The sequence below is a fragment of the Sus scrofa genome, chromosome 10 (assembly GCF_054392235.1).
Source record: "Sus scrofa isolate SSC_HxYL_T2T_F1_AM1 chromosome 10, Sscrofa_HxYL_maternal_Yorkshire_Landrace_v2.0, whole genome shotgun sequence".
In the NCBI taxonomy this organism is placed as follows: Eukaryota; Metazoa; Chordata; class Mammalia; order Artiodactyla; family Suidae; genus Sus; species Sus scrofa.
The window spans coordinates 23961678-23984615 of record NC_139392.1 but is presented as its reverse complement, the minus strand read 5'-3'; the positions used below and the strand labels follow the sequence as shown (position 1 = coordinate 23984615).

General features: G+C 42.7%; 1 long non-coding RNA gene across 1 annotated transcript; it reads left to right on the top strand.

Annotated features, from left to right (window-relative positions):
* Positions 1-15744: 15744 nt before the first annotated feature.
* On the top strand, positions 15745-21353 carry LOC110255607 (uncharacterized). The gene is made up of 2 exons (XR_002336147.2): positions 15745-18383; positions 21135-21353. It is a non-coding gene; the product is annotated as an uncharacterized LOC110255607 (long non-coding RNA).
* Positions 21354-22938: the final 1585 nt, after the last annotated feature.

Genomic DNA, 22938 nt, shown 5'->3' with positions numbered 1-22938 from the left:
CTGAGGCTTGTTACACTCTTAATATGCAAAGGTATGTAACTCTTCTGGGTACCAGATCAATACCTTCATGAGGGAGGTAATCCCCACGCAGGAGTCTGGAAATAAAAGTGAAGGTTGTATGACTAAGATCTCTTCAACTCTTTACTTACAGTTTAATTCGCTAAAACAATGCTAAATGGAAATAAAAAGAAGGAGGTGGGGGAGGGGGGAAAGCCCAGGTGGGGTGTAGAAAAGCATTAAAGGGGAGGAAGGTTTTGTGGCAGCAAACATGAAAGAGGATGATGACTAAGGCAAACCAGTGAATACCCTGTTACATGGAATGGAAATTTACTCTGGACCAAGAGGGAAATGTGTGACTGGAAGCAAATAAGCGACAAACATGCAAATGGGGAAATGAAAAGCAAAAAAGATGTGAAAAGATAAAGGATAGGTAATATACGAAAGGAAACAAGTTGAAAAGGGATTAACATTGATAAAAGATTTTTTAAACTGTAAAAAGGAGTGTAAAATTTTTATCATCAGTGGTTGCTGTTTTTGCCCCTAAGAGCTCAAACAAAGGAAGAAGAGATGCCCAGAATGATTATTTATTCATCCCCCTTGCTTCGGTGGGGTTCTCCTGGCAACGTTCCAGCAGCTTTGCCATTTTCAAGAAAAGGGATTTTTTAGAGTGTAGCTGCCCTGTGGATTTGGTCCTGTAATCTCCTTTAATGTTTCTGCAGCAGCAAAAGGTCACTCTCAATTCAGCATTTCATAAAATTGACATGAGGCTGAGGTCCCTCGGAGATCCAAAGCCAGGGCAGACAGGAGGTTGGCTGGGATGGAGATCGTGCCCCCGGACGGAAAGGACCCCTCAAGGTTCTGCCATCTCTGAAGGTTTACTAATCCCGCTGCCACACCAAGCGCACATCTTCCTTCTGACTATGTGCATATATCCCACCACAAACCAACATTTGAGTAGCTGGCTAGAATGGCTGATTTAATCAAAGCCTCGCTCCACCCGACATGGGAACAGAGGAGAGAGGGAGGGGCGTCCAGCCTGTGTTGGGACCTGCGGCGCGTGATTGCTAATTTCACAATAACTGCGGATGTGTCTCTGCGCCGTAACTCACTGCCCCGTGACAGTTTCCATTGACTGAGCCTCTGAATAGGTCCCAGGTCCTTTATACACATGATCTCTGATAGTTATCCCAGGTCCCTTTGCGGACATCAATGTCCCCACCTGAAAAAGACAGAGTCTCCGAGGGTTTGAATGGTCCAAGAACGTACCTAGTAAGTGTACCCGGGTCTGACAGAGGGCTGACCCTGCAGGCTTTCGACCTCATCACCTTAGCCAGATCTTCAGGTTATTGTATCCATATTTTCCATCTTCTCTAAACTATAACTATTTGATAACATGTATGAAAACTAGGGTAAAAGCAGTTTTGTTCTTCAGTGGAATTCACCACTAAAACTGAAGAATTGATTTCCCAACAGTGAAGGTTGCATTGAAAATGGTTTGGGCAGAGTTCCCGTTGTGGCTCAGTGGTAACGAAGCTGACAAGTATCCATGAGGATGCGGATTAGATCCACGGACTCACTCTGCAGGCCTGGGATCTGGCATCGCCATGAGCTGTGGTGTAGGTCGCAGATGCGGCTCAGATCCTATGTGGCTGTGGCTGTGGTGGAGGCCTGCAGCTGCAACCCCTAGCCTAGGGAACTTCCATAGCCATAGGTGAAGCCCTAAAAAGCAAAAAAAAAAAAAAAAAAAAAAAGGAAGGAAGGAAGGAAAAGGAAAAAAGAAAAAAAAATGGTTTTTGCATTTTTAATGTATTAGAGCAAGAAAACTATTTCAAACAAATTAAATCATAGTCTTCCATTTAGAAGAGAATTTATTTTAATGTTCCTGGAATGACACAATCTTTATTTGAAACTTTTTTCTTTTTTTTTGTCTTTTTGCCTTTTCTAGGGCCACTCCTGCGGCATATGGAGAGTCCCAGGCTAGGGGTCTACTCAGGGCCATAGCCACCGGCCTACACCACAGCCACAGCAGTTCAGGATCTGAGCTGTGTCTGCGACCTACACCACAGCTCACAGCAATGCTGGATCCTTAACCCACTGAGCAAGGCCAGGGATCCATCCCGCAACCTCACGGTTTCTAGTTGGACTTGTTAACCACTGCACCACAACGGGAACTCCTATTTGAAATTTTTAATCAAATAAAGTATTAAATAAAATCTAAGAACAGTTCAAGGTAAGATTTATCTTCCTGTTCAACTCTAACTTTATTTTACAAAAGTCATTTTATCTAAGATACCCACATATATTGATTGTAAGTAAAACATTGCCTCTCTGATAAACAGGTAATTAGCCCCCCTTTAAACATGTATCTTATATTATTTACCTGAGAAGTTGGAATGACTTAACATTCTCCCTGTGATTCCATAATTAGGTGGTTTATTCAAATGAGGCTCATGTACTCAAACAAAAAATGTCTGTTTTATCAGGCCAATATATTATCAAACTGTAGACATTTCAATAAAATCCTGGCCAAAACTCATATTAAATAAACAGAAGATACCATTCAAGTTTTAGGCTACTGAGAATTTGGTAAACATTACATCAACTAACTTTACTGGCAAAAGGCCTGCTATTGCATAAATCATAAGGATTATATATTGAGGATGAAATAAAAAGAAACCTCTTCTTAAAAGCATAAAAGTCAGATCAACCTAAAACATTTAAATTTATTATGAGGTTGACTCTAGCTCCTGGAATTATATTCTAACCAACATTAAAGTAGTCAATCACTCTTGCTTTTAATCTACTACGGTTATGGAATTTCTTCCAGCCATCAAGGATAGAATTATCCATCATATTTTCATAAAAATAGATTTTATAGTATCTCCAGCCAAGAATTTCTTTGCGGATAAATACTCACTTATCTTACTATGCATAGGTGGCCCCTTCAAAAAGTCTTCACCTTTTAACTTAGAATTACGGATGGATACCAGTTTGGTTAATTTTCCAAGAACTAAATCAAAGAGCAAGTCAGGGTCTTTCAATGTGTTTTTTCTTTTAATCCGTTCAAAAGTTTATTTTTATAAGTCTGCACCATAGTGATTGATTCTCACGAGATTTAAAATCTATTCGATGTGCCCTATTGAGAAATGTTTGTTTTTATAAAGAGTAAACCAAAACATCAGGTTGACAATAGATATTTCTCACACTAAACGACAGTCTGTGTGCTGTTTTCTTCCCCGGCTTAAATATGTTCCATGTTCTTTTCACCCTAAACTCATTTGGCTTGAATTGTTGATCAAAGAAAGTTATGCATGAGAGACCATTCTGCTCAGGAATGAGGGTCTGTCATGCCCTGAAACATCCCTGTGATTTATAATATATGAACTCTCTGTGAAAAGACGTAAATAAATTAAAGCAATTTGAAAACAGCAGGAAAACATGCCGCATGTACAATTTATCAGCCACACAGCCATGGATATTATATTCTGATCCAATTTTAATTTCTAAAAATGCTCTGATGACATGGGCAGAAACTGTCCTAAATATATGTAAGAACACACACACACACATACACACACACACACACACACACACACTTACACGCACAAGTCAAATATAAAAGAATCACACTGGAGAAAATTTTTTCTGCTTATGTGCATTTTAAACATGAATTTGGTGCTTTCAAGTTCTTACTGGTGTCATTAAGTAGCTTGCCTTTCCTTACTCCTTTTTTTTTTTTTTATGACTTTTTAGGGCCTCACTTGCAGCATATGGAGGTTCCCAGGCTAGGGGTCGAATCAGAGCTGTAGCCGCTGGCCTATGCCACAGCCACAGGAACGCCAGATCCGAGGTGCATCTTCGCCCTACACTGCAGCTCATGGCAACACTGGATCCTTAACCTCCTGAACAAGTCCAGGGATCAAACCTGCATCCTCATGGATGCCAGTCGGGTTCATTAACCACTGAACTGAGACAGGAACTCCTATGAATCCTTTTCATTTTTAACTTTGATTCCTATGGGTAATTTGGAGCTCATCAGTGGCTTTAACCAAAATATTCTTGCAACTCAACTAGGAAAAGTTTAAGCTATGCCAGTAACAAGCAGAGAGGGAAAAGGAAGTGCCATCAGTTCAGGTCAGGCTATTCTTACACATCACATTGAAAGACTGGACCAGTCCCCCTCTTTTGTAGGAAAGAGAAAGAGGGTGGCTAAGCCAAGGGCAATAGAAATTACTGGAATAATCTGGCAGATCCTCCTAAGTCAAGGCTGTATAATGACTTAAAGGTTGCTTTCGGAAAACTCTTGAATGAGAACTCAGATGAACCAATAATGTTACGTAAATGGCAAAGCTTATTTCAAGCCAAATACAAAGATATTGTTTTTGGGCTGCTCAAGATTCGAGATAACCTTCTACATTCTTCCTCTCTGCTACAGTGGAAAATCATGTCAGTTTGCAACAGTAAAATTAAAAATGACTTGTAACAAACTTAGCACATTACAAGTATTACACGTTGTTACTAACCAGGAAACCGTCCTAAAAACATTCAATCATTCTCATGAGTTGGATCCCATTTTTCCAAAGAGAGTCTGAGAGAGTTTACCTAATAATATAATCAGGTTAAAAAAAATAGGTGGAAAAAGTTGGATAAAGAGAAAATGAAGATTAAAAAATAAGGTAAACCAGTGTCAAATAAATGTTATAAATAGTTTCCAGAATTACACTGTGAATTTGACTCTGAGCTTCCTTACATCCAAAGCAACGTTGCATTGGCTAAAACCTACCCAGCCATCCAGGAGGACAGATTTTGGAAAGGAGTAAGAAAAATGTTTTCCCTGAATCTTCTTAAAAGCAACACTCAGGGACAAGATAACATCTTCCATGATGTCACAAGAGTCCTATTTTTGCAACATTCTCAGTAAAATCACTAGTATAGTGCCTAAGTTCCATTCAGTAAAAGAACTCATTATAAAGGGTAGGTTTATGTCACCCTGGTTGTGGCTTTCTAACAAAAGAATTGATTCAAGGGTGAATTTTAAACTCCCATGAATTAATAGATTGCATATCCCAGAGGCAAGCCTCCCAATCTCAAAACCAGACTTCTTAAGCATGGAAAAGAGACTGCTCAAGGTGTTTTTTCCTAGCTGAAACGTGGAGTGAAGGTCTTTTGTCAATTAACAGGCAATGCATAGGCTTTGCCTGTCATCCAAAGAACAGCAGGATTTTCAGCATCCTCTTTTAAAAAGGTGACGTCTCATACCCCAGGTATGTGGAAGAAATGACCACGCACCTTCCACAGCCACTACCTGGCCTCAGTGCAGTTCTTAAAGATTTGCATTATGTATTCTGGGCTGATATATGACTACCGACTGTAGATACCCCCACACAAAGGATGCCATGCAGGCGACAGAGAAACAAAAGTGTGATATTTTTAATGATCTTTTCTGACCTCCCAACACTTGGGAATTTCCTTCCTTGTTGCCTAGGCATTTGAGCCTTGCCTGTTAGAGCATTAATCACACAGGGGGATAAATGTCGATTCCCTCTTTATATTCCAGGCAAGAGCTGCTGTGTAAGCCTGATTCAATTTTGAATGTCCCAGTGCCTGGTCCATCGTAGGCACTCTGTAAATATTGACCACATGAATGAATGAGCACCTCTTGGGCTAACGAAGAGGAGTTGAGTGAAAATGAATGATGCATCACAGATGGTCAATAAATGTCTCTTTTCTTTTCTGTGGAAAGGTTCATTTGTGCTGTATATTAGATTCCAGATATGTGATATCATATGGCATTTGTCTTTCTCTTTCTGACTTACTTCACTCAGGATGAGAGTCTCTAGTTCCATCCATGTTGCTGCAAAGGGCATTATTTCATTCCTTTTTATGGCTGAGTAGTATTCCGTTGTGTATATATACCACATCTTCCTAATCCAATCATCTGTTGATGGACATTTGGGTTGTTTCCTTGTCGTGGCTATTGTGAATGGATTGGCAATGAGATCCTGCTGTGTAGCACTGGGAACTATGTCTAGTCACTTATGATGGAGCATGATAATGTGAGAAAAAAGAATGTATACATGTATATGTAACTGGGTCAACATGCTGTACAGTAGAAAAAAAAATAATGTATTGGGGAAGTAAATAAATAAATAAATAAAAGGTTAAAAAAAAAAAGACCACAAACTTGACTGATAAAAAAAATTACAAAAACAAATGTCTCTTTTCATCAAGTTTCCAGCAAAGGAAACTCAGGCAGTTTTCAGAAAAAAAGTTTTCCGAAGAGCCTGGGGGGAGGGGAGGCAGAGTTGCCATCAAATACCTCTCTCATTTGCACCCGTGTTTTCCCTAAAAGTTTGTCATTCCAGGATCATATGGAGCTTTGGATTCAGACTTTGATTTCCAAACCTGGTTCCATCAATAAGGAGAAAAGAATTTAATCTGCCTACGTCATCATTTGTCCATCTGTAAAAGGAGAATAATATCAGTGTCTATTGATTTGGGTTATCATGTGATTCCTGGTCGGCACGGCTGCCCCCACGTCTTCTGTGGTCCTCAGACTGTCCTTTTCTCTGGGGCAGTCCCTGGACCAAGTGAACCATCAGAAACCGTGAGCACAGAGATGGTCCCAGCTCTAAGTCCAGAGCTCTTAGAGTTGAGAGCTTGTATGTTTAGAAGGGGAAGAAAAGATGAAAGAGATGAAAATGGTTGAGATTCTACTCATAAAGAAGGAGTGAAATGCAGCAAAAGACATAAAGTCATTATAAGAATGTTACCTCTCAGGAGTTTTCTGCCCACATCTGAACTTTCTCGGACTCATCTCTCCCTTACTCAGTGTCCTGCCCCTTTAAGAAAACAGAGAAAAGGAAGCCCCTTCTACTTTTCCTAAAAACCATACACCCATATGAAAGTGGTATTTCTGTACAAAATTAATCCTCCGGACGTATTCACTCTCTCTGTTAAAAGAATAGCGTGTATGTGTTACAGCAAAGCATTTTCAGTATGAAGAATTAATTTTGAGTCTGTTCAATATTTTCAGAAACATATTTATCCCAGAAAGCAAAGTACACCTGAACCATTGGATCCCGGTTGTATTCCTCCATTGTCAGTTGTAAAATCTGCATTATACAGAGGCAACAATATTTCTGAATGAAACTCAATGTTTGAAGGCATAGGCTGGGTGGAGAGCTGGGATTCAGCCTCAGGTTTAAAAGGTGGAGTCAGAGTCGGCAGTATGATGGGGGCGGGTATGTATCATGTTTGGGGCTCCTGAGGTCCTTAGGGGCAGGGGTGGGGGCTGACCTCACAGGATCCAGCAAGGTGCTGACCTTGGAGTAGGTCCTTAGCATATACTTATTGTTTAACTGCTCAAGACAACAGTGGGACTAGAAGATGGGATTTAGGAATATCTAGTCAAACCCCTCATTTTATCAAGGGGGAAGGTAAATTGTTCTTTGGGGTAATTGCCTGACCTCACATGGTTGGTAAAGGAGGTCTCACACAGGCAGGCTTTCGAGCCCCTACCAGGTAGCATCAGAACGGACCTTGAACCTGGAACGCGTCCTCACCCAGGGACCAGCATCCTCACAGCCTGGCTGGGTTTATCACCTCCTGTGGGAATAGCTTCCCCCACTGCAACCCCAATGTGAGCTCTTCTGTTCTGCTTCAGTGTGTGCCTCCTATGACACCTGGCCCCCCCTCTCCACTCTACCTGTTCTCTGCAGGGAGGGATGAAGTCCCCCTTCTGCAGTCCAGGATGGGTGTGTACTGGCCAGCTGCCCTGCATTAGCCACTGGAAGGGACCTCCTGGCCTCGGGACACTGACTCGCACCCAGGAAGCTCCCCTCACTCCCCGTGCTGTGTGAGGAAAGGATTGTTCTATCCCAGGCTGGGCCAGGCTGCATTCTCCCTGGCAACTATAATGCCAAGATGCAGTGGACAGAAGGCTTCAGACCTCTCCTGTCAAGGGCAGCAGACGTCACCTGTTTGACACACATGACCCATCAGTTTGCAGAGTCTAGTAGAGTGGGCGGTCCCCTGAGGTCTGCTCCTCCCAGGATTCAGGCTTTCATGTAAAATTTTCCCTGTTAGTATAGGGTGGACCTCGTAACTTGCTTCCAAGCAATGAAATCCTGCAAGGGTGATGGCAGACATGATTGAGGTCACATTACTGAAGACTCTAGCTCCTGTATTTGGGTGTGTGTGTGTGTCTGTGTCTTTGTGGGGCTGCACCTGTGGCATACAGAAGCTCCCAGGCTAGGGGTCCCATTGGAGGTATAGCTACCAGCTTACCACAGCCACAGCAACGGGAGCGGAGCATCATCTGTGACCTACACCACAGCTCATGGCAACGTTGGGACCTTAACCCACTGATGGAGGCCAGGGAGCAAACTGCATCCTCACGGATACTAGTTGGGTTCTTAACCCGCTGAACCACAATAGGAACGCCTCTGGCTTCTGTGTTATTCACTCTCTTCTTGCCCCTCGCTCATCCTCTCGCCGGACTGGGATGGAAGGCAGGTGCCATGCCGTGGGTCCCCTCTGGAAAAGCCTGCGAGGAAAGGAACTGACATGACAACGACAAGAAACAGAAGCCTTCTGTCCAGCAGTTCCCAGAAACTGCATCCCATCAAGAACCATGAGTGACTCTGGATAGGGCACTGCCATTCGTGGAGACTCCCAGTGAGAATACAGCCCATGTCAACTGACAACCTTGGGGAAAAACCATGAAAGCAAGACCTCACCCCAGCTGTCTGTGGCCTCCTCCCTGCAGAAATCGTGAGGCCATAAGGTGCATTGTTCTAAGTCACATTTTAGAGTAGCTGGTTCCGCAGCCGTAGGTGACCCCGACGTCGGGATTAGGGCTGGACCCAAGGGCCTTCCACCCTTGACACAGACAACTCTGCTGATGGTGTTTTAACATGATCTTTTGTAATAAATAAGCTGTTCAATAATGACGACTGTACTTTACACATATTATTCAGTAATAAGAAGGTTTTTTTAAGTAAACTGAAGTTTAGGACAATGGTATCCCATAATTGCGAATTATAAAAAAAGCAAATTTATTTGTAGTCCAGAGGCTAGCAAAAGGAGGTGATAAGTCGATACATACTGTCTCAAAACTCCTGAAAAAAAAAATCAACCAAATGAAAACCCCTCGCAAAACCTGATCTTTTCATAACTATTTTCCTCATTACTGCCATTTCTCTGCGTATGTTCCACTTATTTTAAAACTTCCTCTTTATGACGTCTGTGTGTTTTCACTACCAAGAGTTATTATTATTATTCTTATTATTATCATTATTATTATTATTATTTCTTTTACTTCTGTTAGCAAAGTTCAGGATAGATCCTGCAATTACAAACGGTGCAAGCCAGGCAGAGTATGCTAAAATGTGTGTCTAGGGACCATTTAATTAAACACACAGGAGATATATCTATATTTAGAATTCCACAAAGACTCATATAAGCTGAAAAACAAGAAATAAAAAAGTAATAACTGCTCATCAAAGATGTGTGTGCCTCCGTCCCCCTTTCCCGTGGAAGCTGTGCTGTTGCCTGCATTTTAACCAGACCTTATATTTAGTCTGTTGGTTGGACGCTTCCAGCGGGGGACGGTGTTTCCTTCCATTGACTGGTATCTAATCTTGAGCCAGTCAACTAGCCTCGCTGTAACTCCTTCCTCCTTTCCGTAAGTGAAAATAACATACCCCAGGAGAGAATTTAGAAATCTTAGGAGAAAAATTATTACTGCCAAATATTGTATCAGATCATCACCCCGTTGATTGTATTGTGCCATATGTGTACAGAAAATATGTACATTCATGAAAATATGTGCATTCTTATCACGATAGGCATATTCAATTGCAAAATCAATTGACTGCTTTTTTTTTTTTTTTGGCTGCACCCATGGCATATGGAAGTCATGGACCAGGGAAAAAATTTGAGCAGCGGCTGCAGCCTACACACATCACAGCTGCAGCAATACTGGCTGCTTAACCTACTGTGCCAAGCCAGCGATCAAACCCACACCACCACAGAGACAGCACCAGATCCTTAAACCACTGGGCCACAGTGAGAACTCCTCAACTGACATTTCTTGCTCAGTGCTGGGGGGTTTGTTGTTGTTGTTGTTGTTGGGTTTGTTTGGGGGGTTTTTTTAAATGAGTTTTCTTTTTTCCACTATAGTTGATTTACAGTGTTCTGGCAAGTTTCTCCTGTACAGCAAGGTGACCCAGTCACACATACATATATACATATACATCCTTTTTCTCATATTATCCTCCATCATGCTCCATCATAGGTGACTAGATAGAGTTCCCAGGGCTATACAGCAGGATCTCATTGCTTATCCACTCCAAATGCAAGAGTTTGCATCTACTAACCCCAAATTCGAAGTCCATTCCACTCCCTCCCCCTTGGCAACCCCAAGTCTATTCTCCAAGTCCATGAGTTTCTTTTCTGTGGAAGGGTTTATTTCTGGCTCAATTTTTTTGAAGAGATTAGAAGCTTCTTTTGTTTATATGTTCTGAATAGTATTTACCACATTACAACACAAAATGCTCAAAAGCAGATTTATGTACCAATAAATTACATCAATTAAGTAAGATGTGAGATAGTGATAGATTATGACCAAGATTAGCTCAGGAAAAAAGATCAGCACATAATTTTAGTATCAATAAGAAACAGTTAGTTGTTTGTTTTAAAAAAAAAAAAAACTTGCTCAAATAATTCCAAAGTGTCCTACCCCCTGCATTGATCTTTCTTTCTCTGAAAAGTAAAGATGTGGGGAATAAATGAAATTGTATTGCTGAGAAAGGATGTAAGAATAGACTTTAATTAGATTTCAAATGCTTAAAATTAGCAATTTAAAAGACCCCATTGGTTGATACAATGAGTAGTTCCAGTCCATCTGATTCCATGGGATACAATCACAGTGGATTTTACTTTGTTTCCCTTTGCCCCTTTAAAATGTATTCCTTGGAAAGAGTCTTGTCTCTGACTTACTCCTAAGATTTTTCCGATTCCCCTTGGACCAGAAACATAGCCTCCTACCATCATTGGTCACTCTAAGTGAAAAGGACGGTCTAGAATCAGGCCAAAGTGTCCAGGTTCAGGCAGTAATCAAAACTTCATACTCTATTTGAAGGAATGATCCTCTCTGCCGCCAGGTCCCACTGTGACCATGCCCTGACTGTGGGGAGAAGACTCTCCCTTGCCTCCTGCCTCATCTCAGAAACAGAAGCTGTTTCTGCCCAGCCAGGGGCAGAGGAGAAAGAAGGAGAAGGAAAGAGGAGCAGGGAGTCCTGATCTGCTAGGGGCTGCCTTTGTGCTCTTGTGGCTGCAGGCGTGCGAGCTGACTTTCTCTTGCAGGTTCTTCTGAGCCCCCCGCCTTCCCTGGGGCACAAGCCCTGGTGCAGGGAGAGCATAAGGACTCCTGATCGGCTGCTCCTGACATTCACTCTGCTTCACCCCTTTGGAATGCCCGCCCCTGGGGCAGTACCCCTTCCAAAGGGCTGACCACCAGGTTAAGAGCTGCTCATCCAGTCCCTGATAAGATCATGATGTGCCTTCCCTGAGGCAGCCCCCACTTCATGGTCTCAGGTCCTAAACAGACACCAGGCACTATGTGCCCCGTGACTGCAGGGCGCCCACCCCACATGCTCCACTGGGTCCACTCAAATCCCCTCACCAAGCTGAGTGGACAGAGGGAAATACCTCCCACCTTCCCCTTTGGCAGAAGCCCTCAGGGATCTGTTCCCGCCAAACAGGTTCTCTTTACACAGCATTTCCATCAGCCAGAGCTTTTGTATTCCCCTTGGAATGGATATGTGCCAAGACACATGGGGTGGCTTTTAACTCAGCTCCATAGAAGGACATTGTGTACTCACCTGGGCAAATTGTATCCATTGTAACCTGCACTAGAGTCTCCAACTTAACCTACCCGATAGAGCAAGCTGAACCGTGACGGAAGGGTCAACGAGCAAAGGGATCCATGATTCTATAAAACTCGAGTGTTCTTACGAATCATTGGACATTGAGTGCTACTCTACTGAGCACGCACACATTGAAAAAGACATAAGGTTAGTCTGTGCTTCACTGTGCTGACTACCAGATAAACATAAAAATGCCCCCTTCTGACACTTTAGATACCAAAGTTCAGCCGAGGTCAGAGTCTTATAGCTAAGTTATCAATTCCAGAACAACATTATTCTTGAAGGCTTGACACAGCTTAAACAGGAGCTAGTGAGCAGAGTGCTGGGAAACTAAGAGACGCATCCAAAGGCGTGCAAGAGTGAACTTTGAAATGCGTCTTATCAACAGTTTTTAAGCATAATGATGAATGTTTTACATGCATCGTGTGTTGGCAGGCTTGTTGTCAAAAATGCATCATTTGGGACATCATTTTAAGGCTGCTCAAAGTCATCACAAATGGGTCCTTCCTGTTCCCATGCTCTGCTGCTGTGTAAGAAACCACCTCAAAACTCAGTAGTTTAGACCACAACCATTCGCGTGATAGTAATTCAGTAACCAAGCCTGGGCTGGGGTGGGTGGTTCTCCTGGTCTAGTTGGGGTCATGGATGTGACTGCATCCATCCAGCATCATTGACTGCAGCTGGAAGTTCCAGGTGGCCTTGTGCATGAGCTGTCTCCCTGGCCCAGGGGGCTGGAACAGCCAGGAACACGTGGGCTGTCTCTCTCTGTGACTTCCCAAGCACAGAAAGAACTCTTTATGCGGCAGCCTGGGGCTCTGGGAGAACACAGCTGGAAGCTCCCATGTCCCCCAAATTCTAGACATGGAGTGGGCACTTCCTCTCTCTCATTCCGTTCCTGAGCACGAGTGCCAGCCCAGATTCCAGGGTATGGGGAAGAGGCTGCGCTTCTAGATGGAAAGAGGTGCAAAGAGTTGACAGCCTTCTCCTTGATGGCATAGGGTTTTGTACTTTGTTATCTCTGGAAAAGACTAGCATCTGCATGGATGAAAACCCTCCCTGAAATGCTGACCAACTGACCATCTCAAAAGTCTACATCTGCCACAGGCAGAAGTAAAAAGGAGAGAAACGTCACACAAAGAAATGATGACTTAAGAAGAAGAATGAACTCTATCTGTGAGGACGAGCAGGTGCTGGAGGAAGCAGTGGTCCTTTCCTGCCCACCTCCAACTCTGCCTTTCTCATACACTGTCCTCATCGAATGTTCCAGTCTCTCTCACCCTGATAGCAAATATCCCACCAGGTCCTTAATCTTTCACTAACCCATCGTCCCCTCCATCTAGCCATGACCTCAATACACATCTTAGGTACCTTTTATGTGGCAGATATCACGCCACCCTCCAGTGATGCAAAAACAAGTGACACACCATCCTTTCCTCTAGAAAACTCCCGATCTGTGATTACAGCAGAGGTTAAGGAGTGACATAACAGAGCTAAGGAGGGCTACCTCCACCTCGGTGTTAGATTGGAATCTGAGAGAGGTGAGCCAGTCTCTTGAGAGATGAGCAGGAGTTTGCTGGGAGCATAGAATACCAGGGAGGCAAGAAAACACTTACATTTTGATGCTCAGAAAACTGATAGAAGATCCAATGGACCAAGAAGAGAAGTGTGTTCAGGATGTACATTGATGCTAAGGTTAGAAATATAAGCAGGACTTTTTACACCATTTTAGGACCCTGTGTTTTATTATTTTATTTTATTTATTTTTGGGGGGCCATGCCCACAAGATACAGAAGTTCCCCAGAGTCAGGGATCAAACCTCTGTCTCAGCAGTGACCCAAGGCACAGCAGTGACAACACCAGGTCCTTAACCCGTGGAGCCACCAGGGAACTCCCAGGACACTGTGTTTTAAAAACTGAAGATAAACGGATGTGAAGGCAAGAGAAGTGCCTCCTAGCAACCTCATTCCTTAAGGTCGTGGCTTTTTTCTTTTTTCCGAGTACCATCGATTTCATTATCTCCCCCAGGAAGTAACACTACAGTACAGCACCTTAAATGGTTCTGATAGCATTAATGCTCTTTCAAATCTTTTCCTAAGCCTGAGTTTTAAGTGGTGGCTATTTTGCACTGGGGGTCTCATGCGTGGGTTTTCCTGGAGGAAGTTGTTAGGGTTATTAATGTGCCACACAGAACCAGAGGTAGAAAAGGGGGAAGAAACAGATAAAACAGAAGAAGGAAATGTGAGCTGCCTTCATGTCAAAGGCATACAAACCAATTCCTTTGTTCCACTCAGTGAAATGCAGAGACAGTTGTACAACATTCCAGCAGAACCAACATAATATGTGCAATCAGAGTCCACCAAGGGGCAGTCAGGGAACACAAAGGCTAAGCTTAATTTATGTTCATTAACAGAATCCTATCCTTGTCCACCAACTATGTCCCAGGCACGTTAGTTAGAAGGCACAGACCACGCAGCAATAAGTGAAATAGACTTGTTTCCACTCCCTTGATACTCACCAGTCTTCTCCCAACTGGTGTTTGATGGAAATCTTGTAATCACTTCATCGACCTAATTTTCTTACTAATAAAATGAGCACAAAGGCATGGGACTTTCCCCGGGGAACTTACGAGTTAATGACCATGTTTCCTTCTCTTAGCTTGGCTGAGATGCTATTAGGACTTAACCACAGTCACTCCCTGGCGATTTTTCTTTGTCTGGAGTTGAAGGCAAAGGCTTGATTACAAGGCGATGGAGCCAATAGAACTGTTGTTGAAGACAGTTTGGAGTGAGGCTGGGATGAGGGTCTCTCTTCCATCTGCTATAGAAAAAGCCTCTCTCTGGGTGTTACTGTGAATAAACCTAAGGGCTACACGATGGGTGGGGTCCTTAGGGATGCACCATTCTCTAGCACCCATCCTTCAGTGGAAATGAAATCCTGTAACATTCTGAATCCAGGAAGTCTGAAATTCTGCCCTCTTCAAGTGGAACTTAGAACCTAATTCCACTTTATTCTCTCTGCTTGGAATTCCATCTCTAATCTAGCCCATGGCCAAAACCTATTTGCCCAGTGCTTAAAAGTTGACATTGGCGGTAGTTCTTATAGAATCTTCCATTCCCAACTGTTCAAATGGCAAAAACTTCAATATCACAGGCTCAAGGAGTTCCTGTCATGGCTTAGTGGTTAACGAATCAGACTAGGAGCCATGAGGTTGCGGGTTTGATCCCTGGCCTCGCTCAGTGGGTTAGGGATCCATTGTTGCCATGAGCAGTGGTGTAGGTTGCAGATTCGGCTCGGATCTGACGTTGCTGTGGCTCTGGTGTAGGCCAGTGGCTACAGCTCCAATTACCCCCCTAGCCTGGGAACCTCCATTTGCCTAGAAATGGCAAAAAGACAAAAAAAAAAAAAAATCACAGGTTGAAAATCGGAGGCTCTATTTTGACATTTTTCAGTCACAGTTCTTGGTGATATGCCCTTTATAGTCTGTCAAGAGCGTGAAGAATAGGGTGTCATTAAACAGCAAGAATTAAAGGACAGAGACAAGTTCCCCTGCCCCGCTCCCTGCTCCTTGATCTCTAAATCAGGATTTGAGGTTTTGAATCCCCTCAGAATTCTTCAGACTCTCGCCTCTAGGCTTCTCACCTTCTCCAAGTTCTCCCACTCTGTCTAGACACCGTGGGTGGGTTATGGGGCTGCTTCCCCATCATGCATTAAATATTAATAATCTATTCACTTTGGAGAGTTGAGGAACACAATGAGAATTTAATGACTCTGTGAAGATCAGTTAAAATAAGACTATCGAAAGACATTTTATAAGCATTTCTTTTCTACTCCCAAGCTCTTTAATCTGGCTAATTCAGTTTGAGACTCCAAGCTGAAAGGTAATTTGGAGGTAAGATGGGCTTTCCAACTTAGGGCCCCCCTCTTTTTATTACAGCCAAATGCAACCTGCTGTTTTAGGATTCTCTGGATTATAAACAGTTGTGTCCAATCCTCTTTTAAAATTATTTTCTTTTCCAAGCTGGAAGAGGCTAGACCTATTAAAAAGTTTAAAATTTCTTAAGTCTCAGTTTAGGAGGAAGAACAGAAATGGTTCCTACTATTCAACCTTGCATGTATCAACTCCAGGATCCTGTTTTTACAGAAGAATCTCTTTTCCAAATTTATTTCCAGCTACTTTTGTTTTCCTTGAGGGACATTTGAAACACTATATTGCTACTTTTCATGTTTTTTATTTGCCCTGTGGAACAATAAAAGCTCAAAGGTTCATAAATATGCATTCTGTAAATGTATTATGCTGACAAAGTATTGCTCAGATAGCTGTTTCTGCCTTTGGGGAATGAATAAGTTTACAGCAGGCTTAAACAACACTGCGAAGTAGAAAAAGAGAAAAGAGAAACAGAGAGAAGAGGAGGAAGAGGGAAAATTGGGAGAAAAGCAAAAAGAGGAGACAGAAATGAGGGAAAACTGAAAACCCCTGCTAGCAAATGGGGAAGAAGGAATTTACAGTGACTGAAAAATGCGAAAGAAAATTAAGACAGAAGTGCCGCCATATTTTATAAACATTTTATAAGGTCAAGAAAGAGAAAGAGATATTTTCCTACCAAAGATCTGAGCTTGTTTGTTCCCTTTAAAGTGGGTTTGAGCAGAGCATATGCCATATCTATATTCTAATATGTGTCAGGCTTTTATTAAAATAAAATTTGAACACAAGTGGGTTTTTTTTTTTTGTCCTTATTAATTCTGATTCCCTCCGGAATTAATCTAGTTCTGCTTCATTCAACTCAAATTAGATTAAACCATAGGCCTGATGATTACTGAGATGCGAGGAATGGAAAAAGAACGCATTTCAGTGACAGAAGTGAAAACACCTAAATACACACATCTCCAGTGAACTATGGAAAGGGTGTAAGTGATGCTATTAGAGACTCAAGCTCTGATTTGGGTTAATTTGTCAGGTGTGGAAATGATTATTTGTTAACTCTGTGCTTGCTTCCTTTCTCCTGAGAAATTAACTGTGAAATTTAGAGATTCTTTATATTTTTATATACAAATTAACTTTATACCCAAAGCCATAACAATAGGAAGGAAAAGTAAATAGGAGTTCCTGTTGTGGCTCAGCGGGTTAAGAACCTGACTAGTATCCATGAGGATGCAAGTTCGATTCCTGTCCTCACTCATGGGGTTAAGGATTTGGCTTTGCCACAAGCTGCGGTGTTGGTTGCAGATTCGTCTCAGATCCTGCGTTGCTGTGACTGAGGCATAGGCTGGCAGCTGCAGCTCTGATTTGACCCCTAGCCCGGGAACTTCCATATGCTGCAGATGCAGCCCTAAAAAGAAAAAAAGAAAAGTAAACAAAATAACATTTTTGACTTAAGGACAAATGAGCTAAGAAAGAGTGAAAATGACAAAATATTTGAGACGTCAAGATTCTCTGGGTAATTTATAGTCTGTCAGGAATTACTGCCAGGTATTTCATACTACAGACATTTCTATTACACGCTCAGTGAAAATATTCAAAATAACAAGTCCCCTGGACTTGAAATAAAGGAAGTGAGTAGCTTATGTAAAAGTTGGTCACCCTCAGAGCTAACCATCTGTGATTTTCCTTCCTTATATCTTACTCCTCCATGCAATTCTCAAACTCCAGTAGCTGGATAGAAACACCCTTCTAATCTACTGCCTTCATACTGCCTTAATCGTGTTGCTGTTTTGAGGGTTTTCTCAAAATCCAAGAATCGTGAAGCTAAAACAAATTTTTTTATCTTTTTCCTTTTTTTTTTTTTTTCTTTTTAAGTATCGCACCCACAGCACATGGAAGTTCCCAGGCTAGGGGTCGAATGGGAGCTGCAGCTGCCGGACTATACCACAGCCACAGCCACATCAGATCTGAGCTGCATCTGCTACAGCTCACAGCAAAGCCAAATCCTAAGCCACTGATTGAGGCCAGGGATCAAACTGATAGGGAGGGAGTAGGCACAAGTGATTGCAGAAGCCCCCAAAAAAATCATAGATAGTGGAGGAAACCCGGGGGGATGTTAGGAGATCACTGTAAGTTAATAAATTGCAGGCCTTGCTAGACTAGGAGAGGCACGAGAATGGCCTCAGGTCGTTGGGTGGGGGATGGGAGGAGGTCTGCATCCCGATTCAGAGCAAGGGCAGGCTTTTGAGGACCAACCGACCTTCTGCTGATTTGAATACACACTTTTCTGGCCATTAAGGAGGAGTTACTACTTGGAGGAAGAGGCTGTCTTTTCCCACCTCTACTCCCCCTGGATGATAAAACTGTAGCCCCCTGGATCCTCTGGGCAGAGGCTCCTTGCCTGCCTGCTTGCATCTCTCCCAAGCATCCTAACCTAAGAAATCTATTTCTTGCCTATCACTTTGTTTCTCGCTGAATTCCTTCTGCACAGAGGCATGAAGAACCTGAACCTCCATGAGTCCAGACCCAGGGTGAGTGGTTCTAATTTAAAACCGTGGGTTTAAGTCCCAATCTGGATTTAGGGTCGGTTCGAGTCCCGACACGTGGACTCGAGCCCCAATCTGTGTTCTGGCTAGGTTCAGACTGTTGGTGCTGTCCGTTGCAAAACCCGCACCCTCAAAAGCCATGTTCTTAACCCACTGAGCCACCACAGGAACTCCAAAAGACATCTTTTCTATACTTTATAAAAGTTATTTCATTTGTCTTTCTGCTGCATCTACTCAGCAGATCTTGCAAGCCTGACGTTAGAACATGGAGTTGTTCTCTGAGGAGCTTCTCATGACAAAGAGGACACATGACATGCTCTGAGAAAGACAGAGAGCAAAAATGCAAGAGGAAGCACTCGATTTTGCCCGAGCAGAACAGGGGAGCTGATTGGTGAACCGGGACTTAAAGCTTCATCAAGCAGAGAAATGGGGAAGAGGCACCCAGAGGCGGCCTGAGTTCAGGGAGCTAAACGGGGTGCAAGTTCGTTAGATCACGTGTTTGAAAGGATGGGGGCCTCTGGGAAGGCAGAGAGAAGGCCAGCCTGGAAAAGCCCCACAAGCCCCCCAGGGTGCCAACTGCCTTTTAGAGGCCAGGGGCTTTCAAATTTCCAACCACAAGGCATAGAAAAAAATGCTTTCTAGATGGAGCCCCGTGTAAGCTGACTCCTAACTATTAATGGCTTTGCATAACAAAACTTACCCTTTTCATTTGTGAAAGTACCGATATTTTTATCCTGTTGAATCCTACCCTGTTTCATTTTATGAAGATCTGTTATAACCGACCAAATGGACTGTGACCTTAATTGGCAAGAAAATTTGCTAAAGGCGATGGGTTTTAGGATGCGAATGATACATTTAATCTGAGTTTTTACGTACTTATGTATTTAATTTAATTTATTTATTTATGGGGGTTGTTTGGGGGTTTTTTTGTTTGTTTTTTGGGGTTTTTTTTTTTTTTTGCTTTTTAGGGCCGCACCCATGGCATATGGAGGTTCCTAGGCTGGGGGTGGAATCGGAGCTATAGCTGCCGGCCTACACCACAGCCACAGCAACACAAGATCCGAGTCATGTCTGTGACCTACACCACAGCTCACGGCAATGCCAGATCCTTAACCCACTGAGGGAGGCCAGGGATCAAACCTGCAACCTCGTGGCTGCTAGTCAGATTAGTTTCTGTTGCACCATGACAGGAACTCCTAATCTGAGTTTTAGAAAACAAACTAGCGACAGAGGAAAAGAGAGTTTTGTAAAGTGGAAAGCTAGAGGCAGGTAGTCTAATTAAGACAGTCAGTAGAGTGGTCTGGACAAGAGATCTATGGTGAAAACAGGAAGAAGCAGACTCCTCCTGATCTGCAGTTGAAGAATTCATACAAGTCTGTTCTCCATATCCATGATTTTCTTTTGATGGATCGGGAATTTGGGGTTCATAGATGCAAACTATTGCCTTTGGAAGGGATAAGCAATGAGATCCTGCTGTGTAGCACTGGGAACTCTATCTAATCAGTTATGATGGAGCCTGATAATGTGAGAAAAAAAATGTATACATGTATGTGTGACTGGGTCACTTTGCTGTACAGTAGAAAATTGACAGAACCCTGTCAACCAACTATAAGAAAATAAAAAATAAAAATCATTATATATATAAAAAAGAATTTATGCAAGAAGTTCCCATTGTGGCTCAGCAATAACGAGCTTAACCAGTATCCATGAGGATGTGGGTTCGATCCCTGGCCTTGCTTGGTAAGTTAAGGATCCAGTGTTGCCACGAGCTGTGGTGTAGACACATATGTGGCTCAGATACTGTATTGCTGTGGCTGCAGCGTAGGCTGGCAGCTGCAGCTCCAATTGGACCCCTAGCCTGGGAAGGTCCATATGCCACAACTTCGGCCCTAAAAAGGAAAAAAAAAAGACAACGACAACGACGAAGCAGGTCACATAAGATTTGGGTGATTTTGTACGTTGACACTCTCAGGATTATTCACACTTTCAAAGAACACCTTTAAGAAAGGTGTGTTCTTAAGACAAAGGAATAAGGGAACCTTATATGTGAAAATAATCTGAAAATGAGTGAATAAATGTGCATGTATATCAGTGTATAACTGATTCAATTTGCTATACACCTCAAACTAACACAACATTGTAAGCCAACTCTACTCCAATAAAATAAAATAAAATAAACTTACCGAACTAGAAAATCTTAATTAATTTTTTAACACTTTCCAATAAAACCAAACCAAACAAAAAGACAAAGAAACAGTTCTTCTTTTCTTTTTTTTCCTTTTTTCTTTTTTGGTATTTTTAGGGCTGCACCCGAGGCATATGGTGGTTCCCAGGCTAGGGGTCAAATCGGAGCTATAGCTTCTGGCCTATACCACAGCCACCGCAAGGTGGGATCCAAGCCACTTCTGTGACCTACACCATAGCTCATGGCAATACCAGATCCTTAACCCACTGAATGAGGCCAGGGATCGAACCCGTAACCTCATGGTTCCTAGTCAGATTCATTTCTGCTGCACCACAAGAGGGGAGATAACTTAGGAATACACCTCCCTGGAGCTACTTAAAATATCCTCTGAAGGTGATGCCCTGTGTGTGATCTGGACTTTGATTATGTCCTGAAATTGGGGATGGAGAAACAGAAACAGAAAAGGGTATGAACAAGAGGGATAAATCCATGATAATACACGGCTTTTCCTCCCATTTCTTCTCAAAGAATCTCATCTCTCCTGTCTCCAGGCCGAGGTTCCCTCTGATCCATTTTGAGTGCAAGAAGTTTGTCATTTAAATGTTTTCAAACTGTGTGGAATGAGGCCCTAACAAACTGAAGCAGAAGATACCACCTCTGCATCCGAGCATCTGCGTGTCGCTGCATCTCTTCCTCTGACACCTTTTAAAAAATTACATCAATTATGTTCAAATGACACAAAGGAAAAAAAATAGTCATTGTCTCTACCATATCAATGATTTCTTCTTTTTTATTAATCATAGCCATCGGGTATGTACAATTGACTTCCTTTGGTTGTGATCTTCCTCATTCCCACATCCCTAAGTGGCCTTTGCAAAACTGAAGCCAGATGCACGTTCCAAGTCCCATTTCCAAGTGTTTACAAATGTTCCCCCATTCCTTCTCAAACTCGGTTTTAAATTCACATTTCCTTGAAAGGCCCCACAGCCAAAGGAGGGACCAAATTTGAAATGAGAGGAATACATTGTGATTCACCTAAGGTCTCTCAGAAAGACAGTTCTAGAATTTGAATTCGATGCTGTATTCCCACCAGGTCTTTTACACAAGGGTTCAAGGCTGAGCCTTATCGGCATGGCAGGTGCATGGAGAGGTTTAGAGGCAATGCCACAGTCCATAGGCACTAAAAAGCGCGAATGTTAATTCTTTATGTTACTGTTTGATCTGGTCTAAATGAGTATTTCAATCGAACGCAAATCGTTCTTGTTAAGCAAACAGCCTCCTTCTTTTCAGCCTGCAATTCCTTCTTCAAAGTTCCTTTTGCTGTACGCAGGCCTCGATATATCTCGCTCACAGTGTATTCACTCAGCCCAAATGACACTCCTTTACATGCAAGTCTTTTATTATAATATTTTCCCTTCTTTCTTACTTTGATTTCATCCCCTTTTACCTTTTCCATGCTTTCTGAAGAGAGCCTTTCTCTTCTGAAGCAATTTCATCTCACAGTGGAGGCTCCTTTAAGGAAAACTTTAAAAGCCAGCATTCATGTGTTTCCCGTCCCCTGTCCCCTGAGAAGCCAACAAAATCAGCTACCGCAGTGGCTACAAACAAATCAAAATAAGCCCCCGAGCCTACCGTATTTATTTTTCATATTTATTTTTTGTTGTTGTTGCTTTGCATTTAGACGTGGATTCCAAGAATTTTTCTTGATTCTTTCTGGGGCCGTCCTGGATATTGCAATAAAATATTGCTAAATGGAGAAGCAAAAAAAAAAAAAGGTAAACTGTCATCCAGGATTCAATCAGCCCAGGATCTCTGCTAACAAGGATGCCCATATCCCTCAGTGCACTGTTAATCTGTGACCATATGATGGGTCTGGGCTGCTTTGGGTTGGCAGACCGTGGTCTGAGTAGACAGAGATCATTACTGCTGAGCACAGAGCCCCAGCAATGCTGCTCATCCTTGTGAGAACCATATATAAATGCATCGATCTCATACCCCGAAGCTTTTGGAAATATCCAAAATTATCAACACCAAAATGTACTGCCGATCCCACATACAATGATGTATCCACTGCCTTACTTACAAATGAAGCAGTTATGCTTACGTTTGTTCTGTGCTAAGCTGTGTGTTGAAAGCTTTAAGTGCAAAGATCTGCATTCTTATCTCACCCTCATCATCTCATCTCTAGGGCCGATGGTTTACTCTGTGCCTTTAATTCTGGCAGATTCTCTTCAGCCTTCATCACCTCAGCCCAGACCCGTTTCTGCCAACTCTCCCTCTCTTGTTGTGGGTTTTTCAGGAAGAATTCTACACTTCTTCATATTTCTGCTCATCCAGATCCCTTCTATGGGGTGT